Source organism: Artemia franciscana, chromosome 2 (assembly GCF_032884065.1).
Source record: "Artemia franciscana chromosome 2, ASM3288406v1, whole genome shotgun sequence".
Classification (NCBI taxonomy): Eukaryota; Metazoa; Arthropoda; class Branchiopoda; order Anostraca; family Artemiidae; genus Artemia; species Artemia franciscana.
Window position 1 is genome coordinate 48,315,578 of NC_088864.1, and position 22,446 is coordinate 48,338,023.

At 33.1% G+C, this 22,446-nt stretch overlaps 1 long non-coding RNA gene across 1 annotated transcript in view; it reads left to right on the forward strand.

Annotated features, from left to right (window-relative positions):
- The window catches only part of LOC136042995 (uncharacterized), a 31,646-nt gene extending 18,572 nt beyond the window's left edge, over positions 1 to 13,074 (forward strand). The window contains exon 2 of the long non-coding RNA XR_010621522.1: positions 9,380 to 13,074. This is a non-coding gene — a long non-coding RNA (uncharacterized LOC136042995). The remainder of the gene's footprint in view (positions 1 to 9,379) is intronic.
- The last annotated feature ends 9,372 nt before the right edge of the window (positions 13,075 to 22,446 follow it).

Below are 22,446 nucleotides of genomic sequence, written 5' to 3' on the forward strand. Positions count from 1 at the left end.
GAGGTAGAAAGTGGTACATAATTCTCAGGGCTATATCCAGGACTTTCATTTAGGGGTGGGGGTTTCGGACCTGGCACGGTCACCTGAATCAGAATCTAAGTCCGAAGGAGAGAAGCTAGACTTGCAAGCAAATCCCGTTGAAGACTGTCTTAATGACTATGAAAGTGACTGAATGTTCCGCTCTCATGATCAAGTGCTTTGTTAACCAAAGTCTTACAAACCTCTTTTTTAACCGTACTTGGCACTTCTATGAATAAATGAAAAATAGCATGTATATGATACGAGGAATGTGGCTGAATACTGCTATTTAAACATACATGGCTGTTAGGTAACATTTCTTAGGTTTAAATGTAGAAAAGAAGTGACTGATATGATTTTACTCCCAAATGATGGGAAATTTGATTTATTTATCTGATTTTTTTGTTATTCATTTTTTTTACAATATAGATGTCTGAAATAAGGCACTGTCCAATTGCTGAGGCATTGCCCTAGGCACAAGATTACAAAAGGGATAAACTAGACAGTTAATTAAATTTATGAAACTATAGGTGAAGGGGCATTATCTTTTTTAAGCCCAGGAAATCGGAATCATTAAAAAATTTCGTTAAAAGCTGGAAGTTATGCTTAAAAAGAAATGCTTTACGGGACTTGTAGCTACAGAATAACTCTAAAACACAAAGTTTACCCTGTATTTCCTAGGGAGCTCCTTATTTTACCAATTTTTTCTTATTTTAGCAATTTTATCATATTTTACCAGTTTTACCAATTTGTGGTAATTTTACAACACTATTCCCCAGTGGTAAACAAGAATACTTTTTAAAAATGTACTAAAAAGAAAATTGAGAAATATTCGCATTTCAACGTTGGTAAAAATGTAGCTGCTCTCACTCTTACTCTTCCTCTTATGGGACGTAAGATAAATACGTTCGCATTTGTTCTAAATAAACTAATGGGAGGCTGATTAAACAGTTCGTTTCCCTCTCTTTAGGGCATAAACGTTAAAAATAAAGTAGTGCTTGGGACTTAGGAGATGAAGAGATTTATCACCCTCAAAAGAGGCTGATACCCTTTGTGTATGTGCCAAGTTTCGGCAAATTCTTGGAAAACCGTCAGTCGGATATCAAAACGACGTATCTCCATAATCGTGAAGTTTCAGAGGAGAAAAAAAAGCCTATCAAGTTTTGTATTTTCCCTCTGAGAATCGTAAAACAAAAACCAATTTATGTGTTTTGATTTTAAATATCGATCCCTTTTTGGTTTTACAGGTATCAGAGGGGAATAAAAAAGTTGTAAAGATCTTTTGCTATTCTGATAATTTACAATTATCGAGTAAATGATTCGAATAAACCCACAAGCACGATTTACCTACCTTATATTCCGAAAATTACTTCAAAACTGAAAAAAGTTTGTTAGAGAACAATTTACGTGTTGATTTCACAAGCAATTTAAGTATAATGAATCTTGTCAATTCTGGTAAGGATAAAACCCCAATTACTCGTCTACGAGGGGTGTATCAAATACCATGTAGTTGTGGAAATTATTACATTGGTCGAACCCACCAAAATTTAGGAACAAGATTACAGCAACACAAAGAAAGTATTGAAAAAGCGTTAAAATCTAAAAATAACTCCATATCTTTCGATTCAGCCTTAAGTAATCATATTTTTGAAAATCCAAACCATTATGTTCTATTTGACGAAACAATTCTAATTAGCAATGACCTAGGAATCAAACAAACTGTCCGTGAGGCAATCGAAATCAAACGAAACTTAAATAATAATACATCCCTAAATAGAGACTTGGGTGAATACACACTCAACCCTATGTACACAAAATTAATTATAGAAAATAATCTAATTCAAAATAAAACAAAAATAGGAACGAACAAAAACAAGCCCAATATCAAAAGAACTATCAGATTAGCTGCAGAGAAGGCAAATATCGCAATAAGAAATCATTCCAATTTTTAATAAATACAGTTAGTGAAATGAATGAACCTTTTTATCTTGTAAAATGTTAGCTTTTATCAGACAGTCTTGGCTGAACTTTTCGTTAAGAAGTTATGATGCCAAGGCTATTTTAAAATAAAAAATGGATTTTTAACTGAGAACTTTTATTGTAAGTGTTTTATTGTTTTTAATTTTTTCTTTGCTGAAGACGGCCCTTAGATATAGGGCCGAAATATTCAAATAGGTTTTGTTGGTTCACTGTCTTGGGAAAGAAGTCCTCATTATTCTATCTTTTGTTGTTGTATTATGGAAAGGCAGTGTGGTCTTCATCATTATTTAAAGTAATATTATTGCCTTTCTTTTTTATATTATATAAACATTAAATAGAAACTTTGTGGCTTGGAAAGTGATGAAAGGACTAGTCATCTTATACCATGGACACGTTTTTTTTATATTTTTCTATGCACAAAAATGCGGCAAGTGTAAACAGAGATTTCCAATGGTTAAACCCACCCGCTATCCAAGAAAAAAAATATTTAACCGTTGTAATCATAGATATCCACATTTTGACTTTTGGAAATATTCATAACAAATACCTTTTTATCATAATTTTGGTATATTCTGGTATATAACACAATGCATATTTTGGAAGTTCGCAGCTGAAATTATCTAATGAATGTCATCACTTGGTTATTTGCGCTCACCAAATATAGACTTTACATGATAGGGTTTTTCGGTCTGTATCAAGAAACATAGAAATCTCTTTAAAATGTCCATCTCGGCTTTATTTTTCAGTTACTCTATAATATTATATTTACCCCTATGGACCCGTCCCAAATATATATCTCCGATTGAGTACATCTATCAGAAATTTCCTCTTCTATTTGTTATTACTTATTCCTTTGGATTAGTCTAGATATTCGACATTTTTGTGACATCGTTATCATCATTCGTCAATTATTCACCGTCGCTTAACCAATAATTATTCTATTACGAATGTTTTCACAGGCCAAACATTCTCGGAATGGGCTTTCAAGTGGGTAAATCATGTAACAAATTGAATAAAGGGGGGTCTGGGGATTGTTTATTCAGATGCTGATCCCTTGTTCACGTGGGCTATTTCTTTTGTTGAATTAATCTTATTGAGGTATAAACCCTTAAGTGACATATTCAGCTCAAGTTTCTTGACGTTAGTTGAGTTTTGAGTGTTTTATTTAAATAGTAATTGAGAGTATAAATACTTGGTATGAAAACCTTGTATGTTTCGTAACGATGACCCTGGGAGCTTATTTTTCAGGAATGATTGTGTGCACTCTCATATTCCCCCTCGCTCGCAGTCATTTATTATTCCTTCTTCCCCTCCTTGTGACTAAAACATACAATTTATGTGTTTTTGAATTTTTCTGGATAGTTTTATCTGCCTGTTTCGTCATGTAGTATTAGAGGTCTTGGGGGGGGGGGTGTCGCCCTCACTCATGTTTGGGTTCTTTCTATTTTAAGCTTAGCTTGTATTGATTTTAATTGCATTTCTATTGTAGATTTTGTCTATTCATCAATAGTAATATTTATTATTTTTAAGTTTGATGTGATAATTCATCAAATTCACTCAGTTTGTGATTGGTTTAGGTTTTGTTCATAGTATTCCTGTTTAAGTTATAGGCCTGCTGCTTATTGTATCACCTTACTTCTTCTGTTTTTTAGGTGTTAATAGGACTCTAAACTTTTCTTTGAAAATTATTTTATTGATAATATGTTTTTATTTGATTTTTGTTCGTTTTCACGTGAGGATTCTTCATTCTGCGGATTGAAAGTTGGAATAATTTTTCGTCTGCTATAGAGCTGAAGCTATACCCTGCCATATCCTATAGAAACGATTGAAAATAATTGTTTTATCCAATTTTAGTAGGCTATAGATTACGTATGCTATAAGTAAAAAATTACGGGAAGCACGGGTTATCAGTAAATAAGTATACGTATGTTAACGCTCTAATTATATTGAAAGATTCTTTTCGTGTTCCTCTTTGTTGCAATTGTTAAATTGTTTTGATATATGCATCTCAAGGTCATTTTTAAAAAAGAATTTTGTTATGCTGCTCTTTAAGAAAACAAGCTTCACGAACCAATACAACCATATTTTTTCCATTAAGACCCTTTTGGTCCTGCCTACATGTCGTGTAATTTTCAAGGGGATCAGCGAAAAAAAATGAATATTTTTGCACTACGAGTCAGTAAAGCTAGATTTTTTGTCAAAATTTGCTGTCCTCGTAAAGGCCTCTTGGTCCTTTAAATTTTCAAGCTGATTGGAGAAAAACAATGTTTGGTCCACTTTGGAGTGCCGCGAATCGATACGACCTCTGTTTTTTTTTTTCAAAACATTTTCTCCTCTTAGGTTTGTTTTGCACATTATATATGCCCTGTAAGTTCCAAGCCGATCGGATACAAAAAAAAGTCTGGCCCGTTCCGGGCGTCATGAACTGAGTAATCAATTTTGTTCCATGTTTCGTTTCTACATTGAGAGCCCCTCGTTCCTGTCTACATGCCCTGTAAGTTCCCCTTAAACTTGAAAACGTGGCCTCATAAAATTTGGAGTCCCCTTGCACCCCCTCATAACACTCGATACTCTAGTTAGTTCCTGAGGCATTGCAGATAACGTATTTTGAAAACTAAGGTGTATATAAAGTCTTTGATTTTCTCAGATACGTGTGTCGTTTCAGGAGTACCCTTGAAAATTCTGCGACATTTTGACCGGGCTAACGGTTCTTTAAAGACTTCGAAGCTTATTGGAAAACCAAGACCAAACGTGCCAACCTTTCATACAAAAGCCTTTATGTTAATATTAGGGATAGTTTTTTTTATGATTTAGGGTCATTAGCCATGGGGCTATCCGGGTCATGTCGATCCCGTAGACATACTTATTAAACCTTTTAACTATTTTGAAAAAAAAAAAATGCTATCTAAATTTCAATCCGATTCTGATCGGATGAGACTATAACTTTCGACTATGTTTAAAGACTTTGTCTTCCATAAAAAAAAAAACGGCAAGAAAAAGAAAATAATTCATAGGAGACAAAAGGCTATTTAAAAAGTCTTTGTTGCTACATTGTCTTTGATGATGCGGCAATACTTTGACTGTGTTATAATTTAAAATTAGAAAAAAAAAAACAAGTTAAGTGGGTAAGCTGGTAGATTATAATGTTTTAAATGTTTTAGTATTGAATTATAAATGGGAACAACCAAGGTCACTGAACAGTTTCTGTTTTTGTGAAAGTATGATCTTTTTTCTTTTAGGCAGCGTTCTTATTTAAATTAAGGACTTGAATATTCTCTGCTGCTCTATTGTTTTTTGAATGTATGTAATAAAATTTATATATATATATATATACTAGCTGTTGGGGTGGCGCTTCGCGCCACCCCAACACCTAGTTGGTGGGGGTGCTTCGCGCCCCCCCCCAAGCCCCCCCGCGCGCGTAAGTCGTTACGCGCCATATTAGTTACGCGCCATTGTAGTTGTGTTCCTATGTCCCACCTGTGAATATATATATATATATAGATATATATATATATATATATATATATATATATATATATATATATATATATATATATATATATATATATATATATATATATATATATATATATATATATATATTTTTAACTACGTAAAACTTGCGAATATACAACATTCTTTGCTGTCCCATTGTCTGTGCATATAAATAGATTGTCAGGTTTACCGACTCTTGAACATGCAACATATAATGGTCCATGGGAAAACAATCCGTATTCAGATCTATACCTCATGATTCTAATGATTGCCCTTGAGCTTTGTTGATGGTGATTGCTAATCGACCATTCCCTGAGTCGCCATCGTCATTTATATATCCCCCTGTGCACCCCGGCGTCCCCTTTGTAGTTATGTCCCTGTGTCCCGGTCGTCATTTATATTCCCTGTGTCCCGGTCGTCATTTGTGTCCCGGTGTTCCAGTCTGTGATTTCTCTTTGAGTGTCCCGGGCGTCATTTATATTCCTTGTGTCCCGGTGTCCCGGTCGTCATTTATATCCCCCTGTGCCCCCCGGCGTCCCCATTGTAGTTGTGTCCCTGTGTCCCGGTCGTCATTTATATTCCCTGTGTCCCGGTCGTCATTTGTATCCCGGTGTCCCGGTCTGTATATACATTCGTTTTTTAGTTTTGTTTTTCTCCTTTATTTTTTTCCTTTTTTTCTTTTTTTTCTTTTTTAGTTTATTTAGATTTTTAGATTTTTTAGTTTTTTTATTAGTTTTTAGTTTTTTTGTAGTTTTTACCATTTTTTTAGTTTTTTTAGTTTTTTTTTTTTACTTATGTCCTGGTCGTCATTTATACTCCCTGTGTCCCGGTCGTCATTTGTGTCTCGGTGCTTTGTTGATTGCTAATTTATATTATATTTATATTTATATTTTTTATATTTATTAATATTTTTTTAGTTTTCTTTTTCTCTTATTTTTCAGTTTTTTCCTTTTTTTTAGTTTTTTCTTTTTTAGTTTTTAGTTTTTTTTTGTTTTTTACCTTTTTTTTAGTTTTTTTAGTTTTTTTAGTTTTTTAGCTTTTTTAGTTTTTTTATTAGTTTTTAGTTTTTTTTAGTTTTTGCCTTTTTTTAGTTTTTTCAGTTTTTTTTTAGTTTTTAGTTTTTTACCTTTTTTTAGTTTTTTTTAGTTTTTTAGCTTTTTTAGTTTTTTTTCTTTATAGTTTTTTTGTAGTTTTTACCTTTTTTAGTTTTTTTTCTTCTTTTGTATTAGTGTGAAATAATTCAGACGTCATATGCGGACAAACACGACGTCACTCGACAGACAGACAGACAGACATAACCCACAAACAACTTATTTTTATATATATTTATTCATATTTTTTTAGTTTTCTTTTTCTCTTTTATTTTTCAGTTTTTTCCTTTTTTTAGTTTTTTTCTTTTTTAGTTTTTAGTTTTTTTTTAGTTTTTTACCTTTTTTTAGTTTTTTTTAGTTTTTTTAGTTTTTTAGCTTTTTTAGTTTTTTTATTAGTTTTTATTTTTTTTGTAGTTTTTGCCTTTTTTTATTTTTTTCAGTTTTTTTTTAGTTATTAGATTTTTACCTTTTTTTAGTTTTTTTTAGTTTTTTAGCTTTTTTAGTTTTTTTTTCTTTTTAGTTTTTTTGTAGTTTTTACCTTTTTTAGTTTTTTTCTTCTTTTGTATTAGTGTGAAATAATTCAGACGTCATATGCGAACAAACATGACGTCACCTGATCCATCCACAGATCCACACACAGACAACTTATTTTTATATATTTTAGTTTTTTTATTAGTTTTTATTTTTTTTTGTAGTTTTTGCCTTTTTTTATTTTTTTCAGTTTTTTTTTAGTTATTAGATGTTTACCTTTTTTAGTTTTTTTTAGTTTTTAGCTTTTTTAGTTTTTTTTTCTTTTTAGTTTTTTTGTAGTTTTTACCTTTTTTAGTTTTTTTCTTCTTTTGTATTAGTGTGAAATAATTCAGACGTCATATGCGAACAAACATGACGTCACCTGATCCATCCACAGATCCACACACAGACAACTTATTTTTATATATATAGATATATATATATATATATATATATATATATATATATATATATATATATATATATATATATATATATATATATATATATATATATATATATATATATATATATATATATATATATATATATATATATATATATATATATATATATATATATATATATATATGTTTTTAACTACGTAAAACTTGCGAATATACAACATTCTTTGCTGTCCCATTGTCTCTGCATATAAATAGATTGTCAGGTTTACCGACTCTTGAACATGCAACATATAATGGTCCATGGGAAAACAATCCGTATTCAGATCTATACCTCATGATTCTAATGATTGCCCTTGAGCTTTGTTGATGGGGATTGCTAATCGACCATTCCCTGAGTCGCCATCGTCATTTATATATCCCCCTGTGCACCCCGGCGTCCCCTTTGTAGTTATGTCCCTGTGTCCCGGTCGTCATTTATATTCCCTGTGTCCCGGTCGTCATTTGTGTCCCGGTGTTCCAGTCTGTGATTTCTCTTTGAGTGTCCCGGGCGTCATTTATATTCCTTGTGTCCCGGTCGTCATTTATATCCCCCTGTGCCCCCCGGCGTCCCCATTGTAGTTGTGTCCCTGTGTCTGGTCGTCATTTATATTCCCTGTGTCCCGGTCGTCTTTTGTATCCCGGTGTCCCGGTCTGTATATACATTCGTTTTTTAGTTTTGTTTTTCTCCTTTATTTTTTTCCTTTTTTCTTTTTTTTCTTTTTTAGTTTATTTAGATTTTTAGATTTTTTAGTTTTTTTATTAGTTTTTAGTTTTTTTGTAGTTTTTACCATTTTTTTAGTTTTTTTAGTTTTTTTTTTTTACTTATGTCCTGGTCGTCATTTATACTCCCTGTGTCCCGGTCGTCATTTGTGTCTCGGTGCTTTGTTGATTGCTAATTTATATTATATTTATATTTATATTTTTTATATTTATTAATATTTTTTTAGTTTTCTTTTTCTCTTATTTTTCAGTTTTTTCCTTTTTTTTAGTTTTTTCTTTTTTAGTTTTTAGTTTTTTTTTTGTTTTTTACCTTTTTTTAGTTTTTTTAGTTTTTTAGCTTTTTCAGTTTTTTTATTAGTTTTTAGTTTTTTTTTTAGTTTTTGCCTTTTTTTAGTTTTTTCAGTTTTTTTTAGTTTTTAGTTTTTTACCTTTTTTTAGTTTTTTTTAGTTTTTTAGCTGTTTTAGTTTTTTTTCTTTTAGTTTTTTTTGTAGTTTTTACCTTTTTTAGTTTTTTTTCTTCTTTTGTATTAGTGTGAAATAATTCAGACGTCATATGCGGACAAACACGACGTCACTCGACAGACAGACAGACAGACATAACCCACAAACAACTTATTTTTATATATATTTATTCATATTTTTTTAGTTTTCTTTTTCTCTTTTATTTTTCAGTTTTTTCCTTTTTTTTAGTTTTTTTCTTTTTTAGTTTTTAGTTTTTTTAGTTTTTTACCTTTTTTTAGTTTTTTTTCGTTTTTTTAGTTTTTTAGCTTTTTTAGTTTTTTTATTAGTTTTTATTTTTTTTTGTAGTTTTTGCCTTTTTTATTTTTTTCAGTTTTTTTTTAGTTATTAGATTTTTACCTTTTTTTTGTTGTTTTTAGTTTTTTAGCTTTTTTAGTTTTTTTTTCTTTTTAGTTTTTTTTGTAGTTTTTACCTTTTTTAGTTTTTTTCTTCTTTTGTATTAGTGTGAAATAATTCAGACGTCATATGCGGACAAACATGACGTCACCTGATCCATCCACAGATCCACACACAGACAACTTATTTTTATATATATAGATATATATATATATATATATAACGTATATCCTGTAATTTTCTGATTTCTTTTGCTTTTTTCAGGTTCCACTTCCATTTGATGTTCAAGAAAAAATTCCACATTTATCTATTGTGCCTTATTTCCAATAGTGTTGATAGTTTCTACTTAGAATCCTAAACCTAGTGTAGTTGACGCGAGTAATTTTATATTTTCTTCTTTTTTTTCATAGTGTCTATTTTGTGCCATTGTGTCTTATATTTTGAAGTTGAGGCCCACATACATTAATTGTTTTATTCTTCAAATAAATACCATATTAATTTCAATCCCCCCTCCCCCTCGATCGAATTCTTAGGTAATACCATTTCAGAAAGCAGCGTTAATGAAGCCCATTTCTAGAAATAGATTAATGAGCTTCTACATTATGCGCCAAATAAGCCATCTAAGGGGTGATTGCACGTGCTTATTTTTTTATTAAATTCTCATAGATCGTAATAATATCCTCGCGGCAAAAAATATTACCCGAATTTTTGCTGCAAAAATTGTAGCATAAATATCCGTGACCAAAAAAAAAACAACTAAATTATCATTCCGCCAATTCAAAATCGGTCGACGGAGAACCCTAATGTAAGGCACTGTCGTAGACATGACTGGTAGTTATTTCGCCAATAAACTTCTTACTTATAAAATGTTATAAAGGATTTTCTGAAGTTGTAGTGTCTTTAGATGCGGTGCTGGTTACCTTGTGAAACCGTGGACATTTTTGTTAATAGTAATGAAAGGAAATGGTGAAAACTTGTGTAAATGTTGTACTTTGTCTTAAAATAGCACTGCCACTGAGTACTGTTTCGGCTGCCTTAATTCAACGTAGTGTTTGATTGTGTGGTAGTTAACAATTTCTTTTTAAAAGCAGTCATGTTCAAGCCCTCCCCCCCCCCGCCAACTAATCTCAGTGTTTTTTTCATTTACTGGCAGTTATAGTCTCTTCTGTTTTTGTTCTTTTTATCCCCTATCCCAACATAAGCTCAATTTTTATTGCCTAATGTACGTACAAAGCCGTCCTCCTCTCTCCAAAAAGGAATGATTGCGCACTTACCTCTAAGAAAGGGGTAGTTTAGACGTTCAAGATACATCGAGGTATTTATGCTTTCACAGTTTTCATTTCACATCTTCCTGTCCAGTATGAACTGTAGCAAATTAAGAAAAAGTTGGAAAAGCGAAAAATCATATTGGGAACTAAAGGAGACATTGTAATATGAACTCTACTAGTCGATCAGCAGATTATTTTAGAAATTTGTAAGCATGCCTATACGAATAACTTTATTTCGATTGGGGCTCAAGAGTTCGGGTAGGTGTGCATATTTGAAAAACGGGCAAATTAGTGAATTGAATGGGAAATATAAAATGGAGGGACAACCATAAAAATATTGAAGTTTTAGGGAGGGACATGTACTCTATGACCCCTGTCCTACGTACATGCGTGGGTGTGCATGAACTCGAATTTTTACGCTGTAATTATTATGTAATACCTTTTAAGTTACAGCGGTCACCTTGCGCCATAAATATACTTCAGGATATCAGCTGTTCAAAATCAAAATACATTCCGAGCTATAAACAAGTTTTAAACAATCGAAATGGACGTTTACGGATTGTACGGAAAAATGATAGGATAAATAAAGAAGATTTTGCAATACTATCAATTGATACCGTAGGAGTCCATCTGATTCAAAATATCTCTGTAGAGAATGAACGTGCTTTCATTTTTGATGCCCTGGTGTATCTAAGAATACCTTTTGAAACATTTCTTCAAGATGTTGATTGAAGATTTTGATTAAATTAATTCCTGTATTTGGGACATTTGATATTTCTCAAAAAGTATTTTTGATTGGCTACTTGTAAAACTAACTTATAGCTAGCTTATTACATTACGTTTTGGCCTGGAATATTCCAGTTCTTTAGTTTTTAGACTCTATGTGCCTCAATTGCGATAGTCCAACTCCCAATTTCTTTAGGTTTATCCAAAGACTTTTAGAATATTATAGACCTTAAAATAAAATATACCAACAGAGTACTAATATAGCTGTATCCAAGGGGTGAGGGGGTTTTTCCCTTCTCAAAATTTTGTTCTACTCGTAAAGACATAACAAAAATGCATATAAACAAACTTTTGGTCCACAATTTAAATTTTTTATGCCCCCCCCCCGAACCAAAATTCTGGATACTCCTTTTAATATAGCCCATGAGAAAATAAACTAAATTGTGGAAAACATTCTGTCTACGGTGATTCTAATTTACTTCAGTCTCTTTGATGCAACTTATCTATTTTTGGAGTCTAGTACTGCAAGGGTTATGTCACCTAATCTTTTTATTTTTATTTATTTAAAATGTGAGCCCTATTGCGTTTTGTCCTCTGTTGCTCATATAACCAGGAAAGTTACATTGTAGTGTTTGGTAGGAAAGTAGGGGTAAAATAAAGCCGGCTCTTCAATGCCCGGATCAGCCCTTTTTGGACCTAGGGTTGGCGTAGCAGCGTGTTAATTTCAGTACCCAAGAACTTTAAAGGTTCTCAAATCCAGGATGCTAATGGATAATTTTGATGCTCAAGGAAATCAGTAAAGCAATATACATGGCATGACAGTGCCTTCATGTATACAGCGTAACAGTTGGGTCACTACATGCTAGACCTGTTACTCTAGGAAAATAGAAGCATGTAATACGGATTGGTGAAAACATGGGACAGATCTTTGTTTGATCAATACCCCCTCCCTCTAATAAAAGTCATCAGTTTTAAAAATTAATTTTACTAAAAACCACCCATGGTTGCTGTAAATTGTAAAAAGCGGTAGTATAGTACCCAAGATTTTTGTTCGGAAGGGGAGGTTGTTTTTTTGTCGGTGGAGGTGTTATTTCTTTGTGGCTTGGGGGGAGTGCAAAATAAGACTTAACATCAAAAATTTGTTTATAATCTATTTTTTACGTTTTTACGAGTTGGAAAAAAAAAATTGTGGGAGGGTCAAACCCCTGACCTTCTCCCTCCCCTTTCTAGATACGGACTTGAAGAGGAGAAATTGTCTTGTGATATATTTTATCTATTGTTTTTTTTAATGCACCAGAAGTAGCAAGCTGGAGTCAGAATTGAGAGTTAATATAAAGACTTATCCAAGATATAAAGACTTATCCAAGAAGACTTATCCAAAATAGATAGATTATAAAGACTTATCCAAGATAGATTGTTGCTTAGAAGGAAAGAAAATACACAAACAGGTCGATTTGTCATTTGAACATTGTCTGCTTAATTCCTGTTCTAAAAAATAGACTAAATCAATAAATAAAATCGGCGAAAAAATTGTGCAGGTGCAAAATTGTAATTAGATTCTATTTTAGTTTGAACTGTCGTTGCCAGCCGTTGCTAGCGTTTTTACTAGCAATTGCTGGGCATGCTCTTTCTTTTTAAAAGCAGTGGTGGATTCAGGGTTGGGACAAGGTTTTCTTTACTGGAAAGATTTATATCAATATTAATGAAAACCGCACAAAGTAAAATTTTTCTAATTCAGGGACGCTCCCCTGGATCTGCCAGTATATAGGAATATGTGGGTTTTAGCTAAATTAGGATCAGAATCCCTGTGGTCTCGGGAAAATTTCCGCCAAAAAATTTCAAAACATTTTTAGGTTAAGTGGTAAAGGTTGTTTCACGTTATTGTTACAGAACTGTATTTACTTAGTTAAATAGAAAAGGGGTTCAAATTCTGTAATTTTTGATTAAATATATCTGTTTCATCTCTGTCTCTCTCTTTCTGTTTTTGACAGAAAAATTAATTCAATTTTCCTTTTACAATTTACAAAGTCAGCGCCATTTCAAGTTTATGCTCTTCTTTCTATGATTCTCTTTTGTTTCAGTTTAGTTTTAAACAGTGTTTATTCACTGTTGCTTTTTATATTTTGCACAATGTTGCTATGTAATTTTTTAGAATAAATCAGTTAGAATAAATATTTCTTGAAATTATGGCTGTAGTGTAATCCAGTCGACGAAATCTAATGTTTACAGTTTCCCACATAGTTCCGTATGCTTTACACATACTTTGCATTTTTTTCACTTAATTCTATCCCCTCCCCCCAAAACAATTGCTGCCTCTCGACTAAACTTACGTATACCTGTTATAAAAGCAAATGACTTAACCGAAAACTCCCTAAAGCCAAAGCCGCACCTGATGAAATTGCGGAAGGTCAGAACATTAAAATTCTGAAAATGTGACAAAATTTATTAAGGATATTCAATACCTTAAAAGCGATTGAGAGTTTCAGGGTCGGCTGACCGTCTCAAAGAAAAATGCCCTATTAGCAAATTTCACCAGCACCACTGGGAACTCCCAACGCCATTTTGGTTAAAAATTGATTGAGGATAATAAATGTGTCAACAGTTCAAGAGCTAACGAGAGGCAAGTTTAAAATGAAGAAAAACGTGAAATCTTTTACTAATTATTAAACAAAATGTTGTCTGTTCAATGCACATAGAGCACAAATAATATGCCTCTTGCGTCGGCAAGAGGCTTTCAATCAAGCTGGTTAGTACAACAGGGAGCTCCCAAAGCTTTCAAATTACTAAAATGATACTTCCTTTGAGCTGATTTTCATGCTTTTCAAGCAGGTCTGCTAGAATATTTTTTTAAAGACTGCCCTTTCCAGAACTTCAAAAAGATTTTCTGCTCCGTTCAATCGAAAAAAACAAAATTCACATTTTCCAGTGATATAAAATTTCATGAAGTATGGAATATCTCTCTCTCCGGCATAAACAGGAGAAGTTAAATAGTTTTTCTAAGACTTCCGTGAAAGTAGGTGTCGGCTTCCAGTTTTCCGTCGTTTATTTGGATCGCTACAAGTTATGGCAAGACCGTCGAATCAATTCTAAACAGTTTGGCCACTCAAACTAAATTTATAATGGACGCGGTAGGGTCATCCTTTATGGTATCGAATTTCCTTAACATATTTTTGAAGATCTACTAGATATTTGTATGAACATTTTGCTGTTTTTCAGCCTCAACTATTTTTGGGGGAGTGTGTGAAGGAACCGTAACAAAAAATGAAATTTGCATTTCCGGTCAAGGCCAATGAAGAATCTGTTTTGTCTTTTCTTCAATCACGAGCTTCAGGACTCCTCAAAATGAAATTCCAGAACTTTTCAATATTCTGTGTGATATCCTATGTACGAAGAAGTTTCTATGGTAAAAGTGCAATTTAAAATTAGTTATGTACGTGGGTATTAATACAGCATATGCATAATGGCACTATATTCAAGTGTCAACCTTCGTTTAAACCAATCTTCAGAAAGTTTTTGATAGGAAAGAATTTCACTTTGCGAGCTCGATTCCAAGTCATCCAACGAAATTTGTCGTGCAGATTTTATGGCAAAAACTATTTGGGCCTGATGTAGTCTGGTTGCAAGTTCCAAGTTCAAATCCCTTTTATTACCAATATACGTCTATTTATAAACAAAAATATCCCAAAGGACTTAAATGGCCCGTTATCTGGGGGGAAAATATAAATAAATATTAAATGCATTTACACTTAAAATATATTTAGATCCTACTCAGCAATCCCCACCCGAGTACAACTGGTCTCCGCACCACCTACATTAGAAAAAATACTAAAAATCAATAAAAAATTAACATCGACGAATCAACACTCGCATCATCCATTTCTTAATAACTAATTCTAAATAATTAATCAATATAAATAACTGATCAATATTATAATTTTTTTTAATAAAAATTTCTTTTACTGTTTCTTGACAGAGTCTAGGGTACAGGACCGTCGAATCTCAACAGGAATGGAGTTCTAGGTACGCCCGACAGCAACCATCAGACCAAAGTCCGAGCGTACTGCAGGGGTGGATGGCACCAGCACATCATCCTGGTTCCTAGTTTCATAAGGACTGACATTTCTAATAAGCTCAGGTAGCCCGGAAAAACTTGATGGATGGTTTCCACGAAAATATTGAAATGCAATCAAAGAGAGGTGTAGCGTATGAATATCTTTTATCTTCAGAAGTTCAACACAAATATGGGTGGTAGACTGCAGGACTTTTGCTGATTTCAGTTCGAGATTGTGTAAAGGTGTAAGTAAAAATCGAAATGTAGACATCCACACTGATGAGCAGTAACATAAATAAGGATAAATAAGAGAGAAGTATAATAGACGAAGGATAGAGAAAGGAAAGACTCGCTTCAACTTCCGAATAATTCCAAGGCCTCGAGAAACCTTTAACCTCGTCGACTCAATAAACCACTTGAAAGATAGTTTTAATCTAGAAGTACCCCAAGGAATCGAGGAGCAAATCGGTCAGATGGGCGGGATATGGATCCCCTGGATGTTTGGAGCTCTGTCACTGCAGGGCAGCTTTTGCCTATGCAGGAGAATACAAGAAGAAACAATTTTTTTTGTATATTCGAAGCTAATAAATTTGCATCAAATCATTGATGTATGTTTTCTGTCATCAATTGTAGCTTGATGATAAGAGATGATTCATCAGGTGCTGCAGCCCCCAGGGTGCTGTTGTCGGCGAATGCAAAGAGTTACTCATGCTGACCAGGCGCAGCCAAGGCTCCAACCTCAGCATCTCCTGTCTGGCACAATTGACAACAGAAATTAGATTGTGGGTTGCTAAATAGTCGATAGAGGTCGTTGATATATATAAAGAAAAGGAATGATCGAAGAACTGAGCCTGTGGCACTCCATATTCAAATGGAACATACTCATCATAAGCTTCAACTACAAGGAATCGGCCAGTTAGGAATGAAGAAAATCAGGATAGAGCTTCTCCACGAACATTCTGCACGAATGTAAGTCATGATATAAGTCTAGTTTCAAAATTAGTTTTGAACTCACACTTAAAATGTTATTAGAATAAGAAATATGTGCATAATTTTAAGAAGGGGGCAATCTTGATAAAAACGTTACTGTGAATTTAGACGTGAATTTAAAACCGAAGACAGAGGTTTCGAGCCAATGTCTATACAAATACTAAAGTTCGTATTTTGCAGTATTGAAGTCAAACGTCTAGTGGTAAAGTTTTTTTTTTTTACTGACTTTGAAATTATGAACCTTCAGTCGCTTTAACATGGTATATTGTTTATTTTAATTAGAGAAAAAGCACCAAATTTTTCTTCTTATTTATGATAAACAAGTTTCATTAACTCCAGAGCTACCAATTATAAACATTTGTGTTATCTATTACAGGGAATATTTTTGAAAAGGGAATCAAACAGTTCGTGGTAACGAACTGTAGTAAGGAGCGACCCGGCTCAATAGTAAACGAAATTCTAAATAACGGAATTTTGATGCTAAAATATACATCAAAAGAATTGGATTTTCATGCTGATTTTGAATATATAAGTTTAATCAACTTTAGTCTTTGTTATCAAAAGTTACGAGCCTGAGAAAATTTGCTTTATTTTGGAAAATAGGGGGAAACACCCCGTAAAAGTCATAGGATCTTAACGAAAATCACACCATCGCATTCGGCGTATCAGAGAACCCTATAGCAAAAATTTCAAGCTCCTATCTACAAAAATGTGGAATTCCGTATTTTTTACCAGAAGACAAATCATGGGTGCGTGTTTATTTGTTTGTTTTTTTTTTTTTGTTGTTTTTTTTTTTCTTTTCCCCAGGGTTCATCGTATCGACCAAGTGATCCTAGAATGTTGCAAGAGGGCTCATTTTAACGGAAATGAAAAGTTCTAGTGCCCTTTTTAAGTGACCAAAAATATTGGAGGGCACCTAGGCCCCCTCCCACGCTCATTTTTTCTCCAAAGTCAACGGATCAAAATTTTGAGATAGCCATTTTGCTCCACATAGTCGAAAACCATAATAACTATGTCTTTGGGAATGACTTACTCCCCCATAGTCCCTGGGGGAGGGGCTGCAGGTTACAGACTTTGACCAGTGTTTACATATAATAATCGCTATTGGGAGGTGTAGAGACGCTTTCAGGGGGAAATTTTTTTGATTTTGGGGGTAGGGCTGAGGGGAGGGGTCTATGTGGGTAAATCATTCCTTGGAGAAACATGTCATGGGGGAAGAGAAATTCAATGAAAAGGGCGCAGGATTTTCTAAAACTACTATAAAAAAAATGAAAAAATAAACATGAAAAAGTTTTTTCAATTAAGGAGAAAGTAAGGAGTAGCATTGAAGCTTAAAACGAACAGAGATTATTACGCATATGAGGGGCTCTAAATATACTTTAGCATAAATAGCGAGGTATTTAGGAGGAGATAAATATCTCGCTTTTTATGCTAAAGTATTTTTAGTAATTTCAACTATTTACTCGACGACCTTTCTGATTCAGGGGTCATTCTTAAAGAATTGAGACAAAACTTACGATTTAGTGTAAAGAGCGAGTCATTAACGAGGGTACAAACCCCCTTATATACATAATAAAAATATAAGAATATAAAAGTTTGTTACGTGAGTTAATTCTTAAGCTACGTATATTTTTTTACTAATAGAAACGTTAGTTAAAAATTAGAAGTTATAGTTGCCTTTTTATGTACCCGAAAAATTGGAGGGCAACTAGGCCTCCTTCCCCACCTCTTATTTCTCAAAATCGTCTGATCAAAACTAAGAGAAAGCCATTTAGCCAAAAAAGGAATTAATATGCAAATTTCATTCTAATAATCTGTTAATCTGATTCAATACAAAAAATCAAACAGTTTGTGGTAACAAACTGTAGTAAGGAGCGACCCGGCTCAATAGTAAACGAAACTCTAAATAACGGAATTTTGATGCTAAAATATACATCAAAAGAATTGGATTTTCATGCTGATTTAAATATATAAGTTTCATCAAATTTGGTCTTTGTCATCAAAAGTTACAAGCCTGAGAAAATTTGTCTTATTTTAGAAAATAGGGGAAAACACCCCCTAAAAGTCACAGAATCTTAACGAAAATCACACCATCGTATTCAGCGTATCAGAGAACTCTAGAGCAAAATTTTCAAGCTCCTATCTACAAAAATGTGGAATTTCGTATTTTTTGCCAGAAGACAAATCACGGGTGCGTGTTTATTTGTTTGTTTTTTTTTGTTTTTTTTCTTTTCCCCAGGGGTCATCGTATCGACCAAGTGATCCTAGAATGTTGCAAGAGGGCTCATTCTAACGGAAATGAAAAGTTCTAGTGCCCTTTTAAGTGACCAAAAAAATTATAGGGCACCTAGGCCCCCTCCCACGCTCATTTTTTCTCCAAAGTCAACAGATCAAAATTTTGAAATATCCATTTTGTTCCGCATAGTCAAAAACCATAATAACTATGTCTTTGGGAATGACTTACTCCCCCACAGTCCCTGGGGGAGGGGCTGCAAGTTACAAACTTCGACCAGTGTTTACATATAATAATGGTTATTGGGAAGTGTACAGTTGTTTTCAGGGGATTTTTTTTTGGTTTTGGGGGTGGGGTTGAGGGGAGGGGGCTATGTGGGAGGAGCTTTCCTTGGAGAAATATGTCATGGGGGAAGACAAATTCAATGAAAAGGGTGCGGGAATTTCTAAAATTACTATAAAATAAACAAAGAAAAAATAAACATGGAAAAGTTTTTTCAATTGAAAGTAAGGAGTAGCATTGAAACTTAAAACGAACAGAGATTATTACGCATATGAGGGGTTCTAAAACTACTTTAGCATAAAGAGCGAGGTATTTAGGATAAGATAAATACCTCGCTCTTTATGCTATAGTATTTTTACTAAGTTCAACTATTTATTCTACGGCCTTTCTGATTCAGGGGTCATTCTTAAAGAATTGGGACAAAACTTAAGATTTAGTGTAAAGAGCGAGGTATTAACGAGGGTACATACCCCCTCATATACATAATAAAAATTTAAGAATATAAAAGTTTGTTACGTAAGTTAATTCTTAAGTTACGTATATTTTTTACTAATAAATAAATTCGTTAACAATTAAAATTTATAGTTGTCTTTTTGTGTAACCAAAAATTGCATGGCAACTAGGCCTCCTTCCCCATCCCTTATTTCTCAAAATCGTCTGATCAGAACTAAGAGAAAGCCATTTAGCCAAAATAGGAATTAAAATGTAAATTTCATTTTAATAACTTATGTGTGGAGAGCCAAAATCAAACATGCATTAATTCAAAAACGTTCAGAAATTACATAAAAAAACTAGTTTTTCTAACTGAAAGTAAGGAGCGACATTAAAACTTAAAATAAACAGAAATTACTCCGTATATGAAATGCGTTGTCCCCTCCGCGATCCTTCACTCTTACGCTAAATTTTGACTCTTTACCACAATTCTGCTTTTTAAAACAATTAAAAGCTTTAGCATAAAGAGCGAGGGATTGCGGAGGGGACAACCCATTTCATATACGGAGTAATTTCTGTTCGTTTAAGTTTTAATGTCGCTCCTTACTTTCAGTTAGAAAAACCAGTTTTTTTTTATGTAACATCCCAATAAGTCATGGTTGCAGTGATAGCTGCAGCCTAGTTATAAGTGAACTATGACCCTTAGTCACCAAAGGTTACAAATGCTTTGGGTTTTGAAAAAACCTTTTTAATGAAAAATATCTAGTTGTTGCTTATTCACAATACTAACTATTACTTCGACAAATCTTAATATTAAAATTTTATTTCAAAATACAAATTTATAGAAATTTCGAAAAGAGCCTGGAACCCCTCAAAAATGGTGTCGGATAGAAAATAAAAAGTGCACCATGGAATGGCCCTAGCCGTAAACCCTATAGAGGAGAATCACATTTCCCAACCTTGGGCAACAAGAAAAGACATTTTTTAAATAGAAAGCACTGATGTCCCCTTTTTTTCTTATTCTTTTTTCCCTGGGGGTAATCGCATCGAACCAGTCGTCGTAGAATGTTAGGAGTATGCTTATTTGGAAGAAAGTAGCAATATTTAGAGCCACTTTTGAGTTACAAAAGAGATTGTGTCACAGTAAAGTGGCGTTTCAGCTAGTTTATGTTAAAAAAACGTGAACTTTTCCCCAAAGGGAGTCAAAATGCTGGGGAATACAAAAGACCTGTCTATTTTCATGGTCTCTAACTTTAAATGAGGGATTTTGAGCCCCCCTCCCCCATCTTGAAAAATGGCAGTTGTTTTTATAGCGTGAAGTATAATATGGTATTTTCGTTGTTATATTTGGTATGGAAGGGCTGAGAAGCATAAAGAGGGTACTATTGTGATTAGCATGATTGAACTTGCTTAACTTGAATTTCAAACCTCTATTGTATGCTCCCTTTTCCACTCCCAACCCATAAGTAGCTTAAAACTAAAAAAAAGCGCTTTGAGAAAAAATGAATGAAGAGGAATTTCTTTATTTCCTTTTTTTTCTTTCTTTTTTTTTCTTAAGAATTATAATGCTATACTAAATGTTGTCGGTATCTTTATCGCTGAAATACCATTGGGACGCTAATATGTTAGTCGTTGTTTGGTGTCAGCTAGTCATAGATTTTCCTAATCCTAGGAAAACTTCCTGTTCAGTTTTTGTTTGTTGTTTTTTTTGGGTGGGGGGGGGGGGGTGTTTTCGGCAAGGCGCTAGTTATTAGAACAGATGTTGGAAAATATCACGAATCAGTTTATTTGAGCTAGTTTTGTAAATGTATTTTGCGTTATTAGCGGAAGCAATAACTTCTGTTCGTCTCAAGTTTCAATTTCTCTCTTTATTTCCATACAAAAGCTTTTTTTAAAGCTAATCATTTATAAACCATAATATAAAGTATATATTGTGAATCGATGTCATAAGAGAAACCCTTCTTAGAGCGTAGAAGAATAAATGAATTTATCTTCTAAGTCAAGTTTTGAAACTTTAAGTCTCCCTCTTCTCCCATTGATCTTGGGTGCTCAGACTAAGCATTTTACAATATTTTACTAAAAGGATTCTAAAACACCTGGGTAGTGGGTAGCATAACTCTTTTATAGAGATTAATTTAAAAAACTTTTCCAAAAGACAAGTTTTTTCAAAAAAATAAACAGTTCCATTAAGCCAAGAATAGGCAAAAAATAAATTCAAATAATCTTCCAAGCGTAAAACTACAACAAATCACTATCAATAAATAAATGAAACTGAAAACAAACAGAAATTACAATAAATAGCCGAGTCAAACTCAAAACAAGAAAAAATTAACATGAGTAGGACTGATAACCTCTATGCCTTATAAAGACCAGAACACAATTTGCGCTTCCTGACAAAAAACAAACAAGCAAATGACCATGCATTGTCAGTTAAATTGACATATAGTGACATTTTTTCGTTAAGGTTTTGATAATTTTCATTTATGAAAGTAAGAAAGGTGAAAAAATTCAAACGTATTTTGTTTTCAATAAAGCGCAAATTGTGTTTTGGTCTTGAGAAGACATGAGGTTACCAGCCCTACTCGTGTAAATTTTTGCTCGTTTTGAGTTTGATTCAGTTATTTATTGTAGTTTATTTTTGTTTTGAGTTCCACTTATTTATTGATAGTGGTATGTGGTAGTTTTACGCTTAGAAGATTATTTGACTTTATTTTTGGTCATTCTTGGCCTAGTGGAGCTCTTTACTTTTTTTTTTGAAAAACTGGTCTAGTGGAATTTGTTTTTTAATTAATTTCTGTTCGTTTTTTATTGACATAATCTTTTTCATGGAAAAGAAATATTGTATATATTTTCAGTTTTCTTCTGTAAGAATCCATAGTTTGGGTTGCTATTTGTATGTTGGAGAAACTTCTTCAACAATTTTTAATCCTGATACAAACAGTATTTTTTAATTTATTTCATAGCTTTTATAGTTGACCTGATTCTATCTATGCTCTTTAACAACCTGGATACACTTACACTCTTTTTATTTATCCAAGTTGTAAAAGCAGAAGTAGTAAAAGTGGTATCCCTAAAAGTTTCAAATTAATACCCGCAGTCATTCTAGATATATTGCTGAGGTGTCTTATTGGCAACCATTTAACACAATGCCTTGTCATTTATTTTAAAGCAACATTTACTTTTAAAGCATAATGGGTCAATTGCATAACTTGGGGGGGGGGGTGGATTGGCATGCCTAATATACCTAAAGACATAGTTGCTAGACCGTTCTACTATGCTGAACAAAATGGCTGTCTCAGAATTTTGACTGGATGCGTTTGGAAAATGAATGGGCTTGAGAGAAGGGTTG